A 12,259-nucleotide genomic window follows, 5' to 3' on the forward strand; every position below is an offset into this window, starting at 1 on the left:
GGACGATCTATTAATAGCGGGAGAAACTGAAGAGGGAACCCGAGAAGCCACTATTAAATTGTTAAAATTTTTAGGAGAAAAGGGATTAAAGGGATTAAAGGTATCCCGATCAAAACTACAGTTTGTAGAACAGGAAGTAAAATACTTAGGACATTGGCTGAGTAAGGGAAGGAAAAAGCTAGATCCCAACAGGGTATCTGGAATCCTATCCTTAAGACCCCCACAAACTAAAAAGGAAATTATCAGAAATTTGAGGAAATAAAAAGGGCATTAATACAGGCACCTGTATTAAGCCTCCCAGATCTAAAAAAACCTTTTTATCTCTTTGTGAATACATCAAACCAGACAGCATATGGAGTCCTTGCTCAAGACTGGGCAGGAATTAAGAAACCCGTGGGGTATTGTTCTAAGTTACTTGATCCAGTAAGTAGGGGATGGCCTGCTTGTCTCCAAGCTTTGGTCGCTACGGCGTTATTAATAGAGGAAGTTAGAAAGATTACCTTTAGTGCCCCTTTAAAAGTGTATACCCCACACAATGTTAGAAGTGCTTTACAACAGAAAGCAGAAAAATGGCTAACGGATAGCCGGATCCTAAAATATGAAGCAATATTGATTGACTCCCCTAATTTAGAACTGAGGGTAACCTCTGCTCAGAGTCCAGCGCATTTTTTGTTTGGAGAACCATCAGAGAAATTACAACATAACTGCTTAGAGGTAATTGAGACCCAGACTAAGGTGAGGCCAGATTTAAGAGATACCGAGTTAGAAAAGGGAGAGACACTGTTTGTAGATGGCTCCTCCCGAGTAGTGGAAGGAAGGAGAAAATCAGGATATGCAATAATTAATAAGGACCTAAAGCCTGTGGAATCAGGACCTCTAAGCCCATCATGGTCAGCTCAGGCTTGTGAGCTGTATGCCCTATATAGGGCCCTGGAATTATTAAAGGGAAAAAATGGGACTATATTTACAGATTCCAAATATGCATATGGGGTGGTTCACACTTTTGGAAAAATTTGGGAAGAAAGAGGTTTAATTAATACTCAAGGGAGGTATCTTATACATCAGGAATTAATAGCAAAAATTTTAAAGGCATTAAGAGAACCAAAGGAGATAGCAGTGGTACATATGAGAGGACATCAAAGGGGATTAGATTACTGAATCAGAGGGAATAATTTGGCAGATAGAGAGGCCCAGGAAGCAGCCCTGAGGACTCAGGTCACTAAAATTAACGTAGTATACCCAGATATGGGATAATCCAGTACATTGACTCTGATCAGGGCACACACTTTACATCTAAAATAATAAAATTATGTCAATCATTAGACATTCAGTGGGAGTATCACACCCCATGGCATCCACAAAGCTCGGGGAAAGTAGAAAGAATGAATCAAACAATCAAACAGCAATTGGCTAAATTGATGATTGAAACACAGATGCCCTGGAAATATAAGAACTAAACCACACAGTGAGACTGGATTATCGCCATACGAAATGTTATATGGCATGCCTTATTTTCAAGGAATGCCTCTGGGGAATAATGTGGTTGAGGATCATAATATCCAGAAATATATAATTACTATTGGAAAAAGATTAAAAGAGTTAAGAGAAATTGGGGTGATGGCCCAAACACCACCTTTAGGATTTGCAATTCATCAGCTGGAACCAGGAGATAAAGTTCTAATAAAAACATGGAAAGAGGGAAATTTATATCCCCTTTGGGAAGGACCTTTTCTTGTTTTATTAACTACAGAAACGGCCGTAAGAACTGCTGAAAAAGGGTGGACACATGTGTCACGAGTGAAAGGTCCAGTGAGGGAGTGGAAAGTCACATCTGAGCCTGGAGAAACTAAGCTAACCATCAGAAGAACATAAAGAAATTTGAGCCCAAGAACATAAGCTAAGTTGCTGTGGGAATTTCATTGAAGTTACTCCCATGAAATGTATTAGTGTATAGGGGGACTGGTAAGAGATCAAATCTTTCCAAGTCCCTGGAGAGGAGCTGGCACAAGCGCCTGTCCACTGTGTAAGCGGTGCTGTTTATTTCTAAGAGCTAAATATTCTAGGTGTCTTAAGTACATAATTTCCCCGACGGGGAGACATTATCTGAATAATAGTTTAGAGTTCTTGTGTATTCGCTGTAGAACCACCACTCCATTGCACGAACTACCGTGGGTCAGGTTTTACTGTTGTCGATTTAATAAGGAAGTGTTTCTTTTTTAATTAAGAACATAAAAAGATAACCATAGACTATCCGTAGTTGGGACATAATATATAAGTTGGAAAAAGCTAACCCTACAACCCCGTGACCACCCCTTAAGATTAACGAAGAGGGCAAGACCGGATAGGGAACCGGTGGTGCGGCTAATAAGGTCTGCCAAGGGCTGCAACCCCTTCGGGCTGTGACCGCCGACCGCTATGGCTCTTACCGGACCTCTTCTAGTCCTACTTGGGGATGTTCATTTTAAAGATTCTGTGAAGATGAAGAGGGGTATCTGATGGTTTTACGGACTATAAAGCAATATTGTCTGACATGACGGCAAAAACTGTTGGCGTGACTTCCACAAATGGAGACTTGAAAGGATTTATAGATCAGAACCAGAGTTCAGCAAAAGGTAATATTTCAATAATCACATTACCAGTTTCCAGCACCAACTCCCCAACTAAGATTTTGCCAAAAACCTTAGGACCAATCAATGTGAATGTTGGACCCCAAATGATCATAAGCACATTACAAAGACTGACCAATTCAGGGAGTGTTCTGATTGGGAGTCCATATAACCCAGCTCCAGCAGTGGTCACCCAGACACACATAACAGAAGCTTCTGGCTGGGTCCAAGGGGACAGAAAGCGGACTCGAGAATTCATAGAATCAGATTTTTCAGAAAGTAAGAGAAGCAAAAAAGGAGATAAAAATGGGAAGGGTCTAAAGCATTTTTCAATGAAAGTATGTGAAAAAGTTCAACGTAAAGGAACAACTTCATACAATGAAATCACTGATGAGCTGGTATCAGAATTCACAAATTCTAACAACCACCTAGCTACAGATTCACAGGCTTATAATCGGAAAAATATTAGACGGAGAGTTTACGATGCCCTTAATGTCCTGATGACAATGAACATAATTTCAAAGGAGAAGAAGGAAATCAGATGGATTGGCCTTCCTACAAACTCAGCTCAGGAATTTCAGAATCTAGAGATAGAAAAACAGAAACAGATTGAAAGGATAAAACAGAAGTGAGCCCAACTACAGGAACTGCTGCTGCAGCAAATAGCATTCAAAAACTTGGTACAAAGAAATCAGCAAAATGAACAAAAAAATCAAGACCCTAATTGTTATATTATAGATACGGATAAAATCGATTAGCACAAGAAGGGGATGTTTGTGGGAAATTTAATCTTAGTAATTGTTGTTTAGAAATTGATGACGAAGGAAAAGCTGTAGATGACCTTGTAAAAGAAATGAAGAAAATTGCACATGTCCCAGTTCAGACTTGGAATAGAATCAACCTAGGAGGATTATGGGAGAACTTTATGGGCGGTAATTGGCTTACTAAAATTGGGATAGTTGTATTGGGGGTATTTAGGGGATTGTTAATAATTCCATGTTTAATACCTTGTTTTACCAGACTAATACATTCGGTTATACAAGGAATGCAGATATCTGCAGTACCTACTGATCCAGAATCAGGGAAAGAAACAACTCATTCTCTGATGATAATAAAAACAAAGGAAGATCCGAAATTGAAACCAATTCGGCAAGTATTGACACGATTGGAAACGAAAACACAAATCAATACCAACAAAAAAGAAAATGGGGGATTGTGAAATGTGTTCATCTGATTGGTGTCAATATAAACAATGCTAGGGCCGCATAATAAAATGTGACCCTCACTGTATATGTAATCTTTAACCATTTTGTTGGTCCTCGTATAACCGCAGGCCGGGAGGAGACAGATGATATGTATATAGTTCTTTTTTGCCAGCCCAAAACCGGTTTTGTTGTTAACTGCACAGTGTTAAACAAGAGATCCTAGGGGAGAACTGAGGCATTTATCATAGTATTAAGCGAGGTTATGAACGGGGTGATCTTTAGTATGTATAAATAGAGGGTGTGCATAAATAGAGGGTGTATTGAAATGGCAGTGTGTATGCATTTGTTGAGGGGGAGGTGTCTGTTGTGAACTTGTTTGGGTTCTGGTGACTGCAGCTGGTGTTGTGCAGGGTGTCGGCTGTTGCACAGGATGTCTGCTGTCTGGCCCGAGCAGTGGGGAGCTTGGTTGGAGATACATCGTATAGAAGACCCCTCAGCCAATGAGGAGAGTTTGAGAAGTTTCTAGGAGAACTACTGCACCTGCACAACCAGGAGGTGGAAAGTCTTTTAGAAGAACACGCCTAGTATGAATATGTAACTAATGTTAGACTATAAAAGAAGCTGGGTTGTTTTTCACAGCGCGCGTCTTGGTAGAGCAGAGGCTCCTGGCGTGCCCAGTGCTGTTTGCTTGCCTTTATTCATTTAATAAATTGTAAACTTTGATTGGAATCCTGTTTGAGACTAAATTCATTTATCACATCTCGACCCATGAGCCTTTCATCATATTTTTCTCTCCTTTGTCCAGCTGAGGAGGGGGAGCGATAGGGCAGCTTTGGCATTCAAACAGGGTCAACTCACCACACAGTAGCATGGGCTCCTAGTCTAACTACGTGTTTGCACATTCTACCCAGTGCTGAATTTTGTGTTACGTTGGTTGCACTGACAGTGTTAGGTGGGAAGTTGAAAACTCATCTGTTCTAGGAGCAGGTCATACAGACAAGGGCTGCAATTTTGTTGTATCCCTCTAGAGCAGGTAAGTGTGGCTGTAAGCAAGACAATATTTTCTTATCTTTTATCATGGTATAGCCAGGTTTTACAATGTTGATTATGAAATAATTGTATTAGGACTATCTGAAATCCTACATTGTTGGCGTGGAGTGCTAAAGCTTAATATGTAGCCAGATACAGGTAATGGGTAAAACATATCTGTGCATTGAAGTAATATTAATGTTAAAGTTTCCTTGTAGGGAATGATACACGTGATAACATCGCGGCAGCATCTGAAGTTCTTTTGTCTTTGTGGTGGGTTGACCCTGGCTGGACGCCAGGTGCCCACCAAAGCCACTCCTTCAATCCCCCTCCTCAGCTGGACAGGGGAGAGAAAATATAACAAAGAGCTTGTGGGTCGAGATAAGGATAGGAGAGATCATTCTCCAGTTACCGTCACAGGCAAAATAGACTCAGCTTGGGGAAAATTAACTCTATTACCAATCAACCAGAATAGGGTAATGAGAAATAAAACCAAATCTCAAAACACCTTCCCTCCACCCCTCCCTTCTTCCCGGGCACAGCTTCACTCCTGGATTCTCTACCTACCCCCCCCAGCAGCGCAGGTGGATGGGGAATGGGGGTTACGGTCAGTTCATCGCATGTTGTCTCTACTGCTTCATCCTCTTCAGGGGCAGGACTCCTCACACTCTTCCCCTGCTCCAGCATGGGGTCCCTCCCATGGGAGACAGTCTTCCATGAACTTCTCCAATGTGGGTCCTTCCCACAGTCTGCAGATCTTCACAAACTGCTCCAGCATGGGTCCCTTCTACGGCGTGCAGTCCTTCAGGAGCACGCTGCTGCAGCGTGGGTCCCCCACGGGGTCACAAGTCCTGCCAGAAAACCTGTTCTAGCCTGGGCTTCTCTCTCCACAGATCCGCAGGTCCTGCCAGGACCCTGCTCCAGCGTGGGCTTCCCATGGGGTCACAGCGTCCTTTGGGCACCCATCTGCTCCGGCGTGGGGTCCTCCCTGGGCTGCAGGTGGATATCTGCTCCACGGTGGACCTCCATGGGCTGCAGGGGGACAGCCTGCCTCACCATGGTCTTCACCACAGGCTGCAAGGGAATCTGTGCTCCAGCGCCTGGAGTACCTCCTCCCCCTCCTTCTTCACTGACCTTGGTGTCTACAGGGCTGTTTCTTTTACATGTTCTCACTCCTCTCTCCCGCTGGAGTTTCTGTACCCCCTGCAACTTTTTTTCCCTTCTTAAATATGTTATCACAGAGGTGCTACCACTGTTGCTGATTGCCTCAGCGTTGGCTGGCGGCGGGTCTGTCTTAGAGCTGGCTGGTATTGGCTCTGTCGGACACAGGGGAACCTTCTAGCAGCTTCTCACAGAAGCCACCCCTGTAACCCCCTGCTACCAAAACCTTGCCACACAAACCCAGTACAGAAATATTTAAATCAAGTTGCAAATAAAGCCAAACTTGAATTTTTAAGTGCATTATTGTAATTCTGTTTCTTAAGTTATCTCTTTTGAGGGAATCTAATGAGAGAGCTTGTTGTTGAAAACATGTCTCCCGCCTGCAGCATGTATATATATCTATTCCAGTGCTCCTGATAATGATCTTACAGATATACTTGGCATGCATCTCACTGAAAATGCCTTTGGTGTTTATCTTATAACCAGTGCTGTTGAATAGAGTTCTCTTGATAAGCAAGAAAATGCTTTTTTTGTAGTCATACTTATTTGTAGCTTCAGCACTATGAAGCTACTTCCTCTTCTAAGGCAGAGTAGTCATTTCTTTTGTGTGCTTGTGGGTTAGGATAAATGAAAAAGCTTTCTTACAAGTTATTTTAATGTGATACCTATCCATGGCAATAAAGAAAACTACTCGAGTGCTGCTGTTGATATTTTTGAAATATCTGAGGTTTCTGAGGTTTTTGTCAGTTTCAGTTGTTTGACTTTTTTCCAATTTTATAGTTTTTTGAACTACTTCGTATGTCTGCAAAACTTGTCTTCCATGGTTGCTTGGGCTTATTCATGTTTATAAATTTCATGTTTTTAACAACTTTTTTCTCATTCCCTGATTCTTTTGGATCAATAAAAAGATGACATTGTTAAATTCAGCTACTCTGATTTTGTTTAACAACAGTATATGAAAGTTTAAATTATTGTTGTAAATTCATCCCAGCCAAAACCCATACAGTTACTTTGGGGAGGAGATCTCATAATGGAGTTATGAACTAGAAATTACTCTGTTGTTCAGTTGTGTTGCTGATGAGAAAGCACAATGAAAGATTAACTCTCCAGTTCTGGAAAACTCTCCTCCACTTCTCATCAAAGAGGTTTTTTAGCAGTATCGTGGTTTAACCCCCGCCAGCAACTAAGCACCATGCAGCCGCTCACTCACTTCCCCCCCACACACAGTGGGATGGGGGAGAAAATTGGGAAAAGAAGTAAAACTTGTGGGTTGAGATAAGAACGGTTTAATAGAACAGAAAGGACGAAACAAATAATGATAACACTAATGAAATGACAACAGTAACAATAAAAGGATTGGAATATGCAAATGATGCGCAGGGCAATTGCTCACCACCTGCTGATCGATGCCCAGTTAGTCCCTGAGAGGTGAATCCCCCCTGCCCTCTCCCCCAGTTTATATACTGGGCATGATGTCACATGGTATGGAATACCCCTTTGGCCACTTTGGGTCAGCTGCCCTGGCTGTGTCCCCTCCTAACTTCTTGTGCCCCTCCAGCCTTCTTGCTGGCTGGGCATGAGAAGCTGAAAAATCCTTGACTTTAGACTAAACGTTACTTAGCAACAACTGAAAACATCAGTGTTTTATCAACATTCTTCTCATACTGAACTCAAAATATAGCACTGTACCAGCTACTAGGAAAACAATTAACTTTATCCCAGCTGAAACCAGGACAGTATCCACCCCTCATTCTATACCATTGATGTCATGCTCAGTTCCCATACCTTCAGTTACATTCTGGTCAATCATCATCACCTTTTCCGTCCTTTTGAGATATATAGACAATGATAGATAGATATATATGTATACACACACAGAGATATCATTCCTTTAGTCTATGGGCCATCTCTGTAAAATGTTCATTGAGTTCATTTAGTTCCTGACTCTGGGCTCCATCTGTCATACCAGTCTTTCTAGGCAGGAGGGATGGTGCAAAGTCTGCTCAGTTGGCAGAGCAGGATTGGGGTTCGGTGCGGTGAGTGGGTGACATTGGATGCAGCAGGAGGATGGTGTGCACCGTTGGATTGTTGCATGCTGGAGTCAGTTTTGCTTCCATCACTACTGCGCTTTGCTCAGTTTTATCACAGTTCATTCTTGCTTGATCTAAGTGATTCTTACTGTAGTACTATGGATACAGCATACAACAAGTATAGTAATGATAACATAGAGTAGCAGGGTTATATAGCAACTAATATCATACAGTTTAATTCTGGCCATTCTCACCTAAAATCAAATCCCCTTGAGGCACACATCGGACTTCCCCATCTTGTCGCATCACCCACCAAGTGCACCCAGGCCCTTGAGCAAAAGCAATCCCACGAATGGGTTTGTCTTTGCCTGAGGCAGGAGTAACCCAGACTGTCTTCCCTAACGTATTTCTATGCACACTACAGGGACTTTATCCCCTTCTACAGTACTTAAAAATTCTGACTGGGCAGTGCCACTCCGATTGGCAGATCCTCTGGTGTTGACTAACCAGGTGGCTTTTGCTAAATGTGTATCCCAATGTTTGAAAGTTCCACCCCCCATTGCTCTCAATGTAGTCTTTAACAGTCCATTGTATCGCTCAATTTTCCCAGAGGCTGGTGCATGATAGGGGATATGATACACCCTCTCAATGCCATGCTCTTTGGCCCAGGTGTCTATGAGGTTGTTTTGGAAATGAGTCCTGTTGTCTGATTCAATTCTTTCTGGGGTGGATTTGACTTCATAGGAGCTAGAAAATCCAGGCAGGTAATTTACCTCTAACTTTAGACATCCCTCTTTGAAGATCTGTGTCTTTATCACTGAGGGGATGATCCTTCTTGACCAGGGCCTGTGAGGTTCCACTGAAGGTGATGGCTCAGTCTGTGGAGTTAGTGCTTCAGTTGTGAATGTTGTCCAGTTAGCAGTGATATGTTCTCTTTGACAAATACGTCTTTTGACCTGTCAGTCTTCCAGAGATATGCTTGATTGTAAAGGTCTTTGAGACCAAATGACTTTATAGGGGGAGAAGACAAGGGATGTATCAAACTGAGTAAATAACAATTACTATTAAACTAGTAGTGGTATAGGCTCAGTAGGTTTGTTTTTAGAGCCAAATAACAGAAAGGGTTTTCTTCCATGTTTTCACATTCTAAATGGATTTGTTACCCTTTTATAGAAAAATGCTGGAAGAAATAGGATATGCTTTAGCTTTTAAAACTACTTTGTAAAGATGCAGTGGCTATCACCTGATGGTAGTTTCCAGCAGGGGTGCTTGCACTGCAGCCTGGGATTCCCAGGGCAGTGGAGGTTCCACAGAAACCTGCTAGATGTTATGTTTCTGTTTCATTACACCTGGGCACCACTTATGCTTTTTTGCAGTTTTGCAACATGTAAACGTATTTATAGTTTGTAAGTAAGTTTCAAAATATATGTAGAAGAGAAAAGTTTATTTCAGGTAAAGTGAAAGGTATTTCTAATGCAAAATGCTTCTTAGTGATTCATCTAAATGACATAAAGTGGCAGTGTTTTAATGTGAGTGAAAGGCAAACGGTGCAGAGTACCACTCAATACGTACTCCTTGTGAGCTTCAGTGGGAAGTTTATTGGCCAAATGAAGAGAGTCTATGTTATTCTCAAGGGAAGATGATAAAGAGCTACTGGAGAAGCTGAGGCAGCTAGAGAAAAAGCAATAAGATTTATTGCTTTCCCTTTTGTCAGCTACTCCAACAGAAGAGTAGAACTTAATTTCACACTTATAACATTTGGCTAAAATCCCTCTAACTATTTTAGGAAGCTAGATTCATTACTCTCTATGAAGTAGTGTGTTCAGTGCTGTCTTTAAGTGGCAGTTGCTGCCATTAGTACCAGGTTGAGAAAGTTCCCTATTAAGTTTTTAATTTTAATGAAATGTGTCATACCTGATCTTTTGCTTTGTTAGGATGGACACAAATGGTTAGATACCAGCAGTAGTGGATCAGGAAGAAAAGGAATGGGAGACTAGTAGGAGGACAGACCATGCCTTGCTCATCTTGATCTGATTTCTTTTTTTTTACTGATCTTGATATCATTAAAAATACTTAATGACAAAAGAAAAACTGTGAACACTACTGGAACTGTTAGTGGCCAGAAGTTATCTGAAACACTAGTAGCTGACCTTTTCAGGGAATGGTGTCCTGGTTTCAGCTGGGATAGAGTTAACTGTCTTCCTAGTAGCTGGTACAGTGCTATGTTTTGAGTTCAGTATGCCAAGAATGTTGATAACACTGATGTTTTCAGTTGTTGCTCAGTAGTGTTTAGACTATAGTCAAGGATTTTTCAGCTTCTCATGCCCAGCCAGCGAGAAAGCTGGGGGGGGCACAAGAAGTTAGGAGGGGACACAGCCAGGGCAGCTGACCCAAAGTGGCCAACAGGGTATTCCATACCATGTGACGTCCCCTCTAGTATAGGAACTGGGAAGTGGGGTGGGGAATCGCCGCTCGGGGACTAGCTGGGTGTTGGTCGGCGGGTGGTGAGCAATTGCCCTGCGCATCATTTGTACATTCCAATCCTTTTATTACTACTGTTGTCATTTTATTAGTGTTATCATTATCATTATTAGTTTCTTCTTTTCTGTTCTATTAAACCGTTCTTATCTCAACCCAGGAGTTTTACTTCTTTTTCCCGATTTTCTCCCCCATCCCACTGGATGGGGGGGGAGTGAGTGAGCGGCTGCATGGTGCTTAGTTGCTGGCTGGGGTTAAACCACGACAGTCCTTTTGGCGCCCAACGTGGGGCCCGAAGGGTTGAGGTAACGACAAACATGACCAGAGCTTGTTGAAACAAATTTGTTATATTGGTCTAATAGTCGCTGATTATTATGTTGATTTATGTGTTCTTAGAGTTGTTGCTCTGGTTTTTAAAGTTCTGTTATGTATCACCTCGCTTGCTGTATGTAGTTCCTCTTCTGCTGCTTATCATCCGTGGGAGGTGGATTAAGGTTTTCGCTTTGATGTATGGTATAACACTGGTTTATGGTATGATAAAGTCATGGGCTGTGGGATTAATCAGGTATTTGCACTCAGCATTGTCACCTTTATACTGTGGGAGGCATCTGTGGGAAACTATTAATAATTATACCATTTACCTTTCCTCCATGGAAAACCAGTCTAGGGGTGGGGTACCTTTCTTCCCTTCTCCTTTCTCCTTCAGTCCAGTTACAATGGTGTTTGAGAATTTTGAAAAATTTGAATACCCTTGGGATGTTGAGACCAGCATGGTCCTAGCCCTACTGCTAGGACTTAGCATGCTTCTGAATGTGGTTCAGCTCTTGTTTAAGGTTAAACAACTATTTAAGAAGATCACCCAGAGATCTGCCCCAAGGCTGGATAATTATGAGTGGCAGGGTGTGTGGGGTAGTATGGGCAAGTACCTAGAAAAGTGGGCACCTCCAATGTTTTGGAACGTCACCCCTGAACAAGTGCAGAATCCAGAAGAACTAGTAAAATATTTCGACACCACTCAGTATACCCTCAAGGGGAAGAGAAGGTCTCTAGACCTAACAACAAAACGATGAGCACTGTGGTCACCCAAATCTCAGCAATGGGGGCCGCGGCCCCTACAGCTCCAGCGACGAGCACCGTGGCTACCCAAACCTCAGCAACAGGCACTGCAGACCCTCCAGCCCCGGCAATGCGCACGGCAGCTACTCAAACCTCGGCAACGGGCACTGAGGTCCCTCCAGCCCCAGCAATGAGCACAGCAGCTACCCAAACCATGGCAACATACACTGCAGTTATCCAAGACCCAGAGAGCGGTACTGCAACTGAACCAGTGGACCAACCTGCACCAGTATCAGTTGCCCCCGTACAGAAAAAGAAATATACAAAAAAATCAGTTCGCTTAGCGAAGGATGAAGGCAAACCAGGGTCATCACGAAAACAGGAGGAAGAGGCAGAACCAGAGGTAAAAACCCAGTCCCTATCCTTGAGTGAGCTGCGGAATATGCGAAAAGATTTCAGCCACCGTATAGGTGAGCATATTATCACCTGGCTCCTCCAATGCTGGGACAATGGGGCTAATAGCTTGGAATTAGAAGGTAGGGAAGCCAAGCAGCTGGGATCGCTTGCCAGGGAAGGTGGCATTGACAAGGCAATTGGAAGAGGGACACAAGCCCTCAGCCTCTGGAGGCGACTCCTGTCAAGTGTGAAGGAAAGGTACCCCTTCAAGGAAGATGTTATATGTCAATCAGGCAAG

General features: G+C 42.8%; 1 protein-coding gene and 1 pseudogene across 1 annotated transcript in view; both read left to right on the plus strand.

Moving 5' to 3' along the window:
* Window positions 1-12,259, plus strand: part of LOC104319316 (mitogen-activated protein kinase kinase kinase 1) — a 97,938-nt gene that overhangs the window by 50,536 nt on the left and 35,143 nt on the right. The window lies entirely within an intron of this gene.
* On the plus strand, window positions 2,456-3,364 carry LOC138683580 (transcription factor Dp-2 pseudogene; annotated as a pseudogene).

The sequence above is a fragment of the Haliaeetus albicilla genome, chromosome W (assembly GCF_947461875.1).
Source record: "Haliaeetus albicilla chromosome W, bHalAlb1.1, whole genome shotgun sequence".
Taxonomy (NCBI): Eukaryota; Metazoa; Chordata; class Aves; order Accipitriformes; family Accipitridae; genus Haliaeetus; species Haliaeetus albicilla.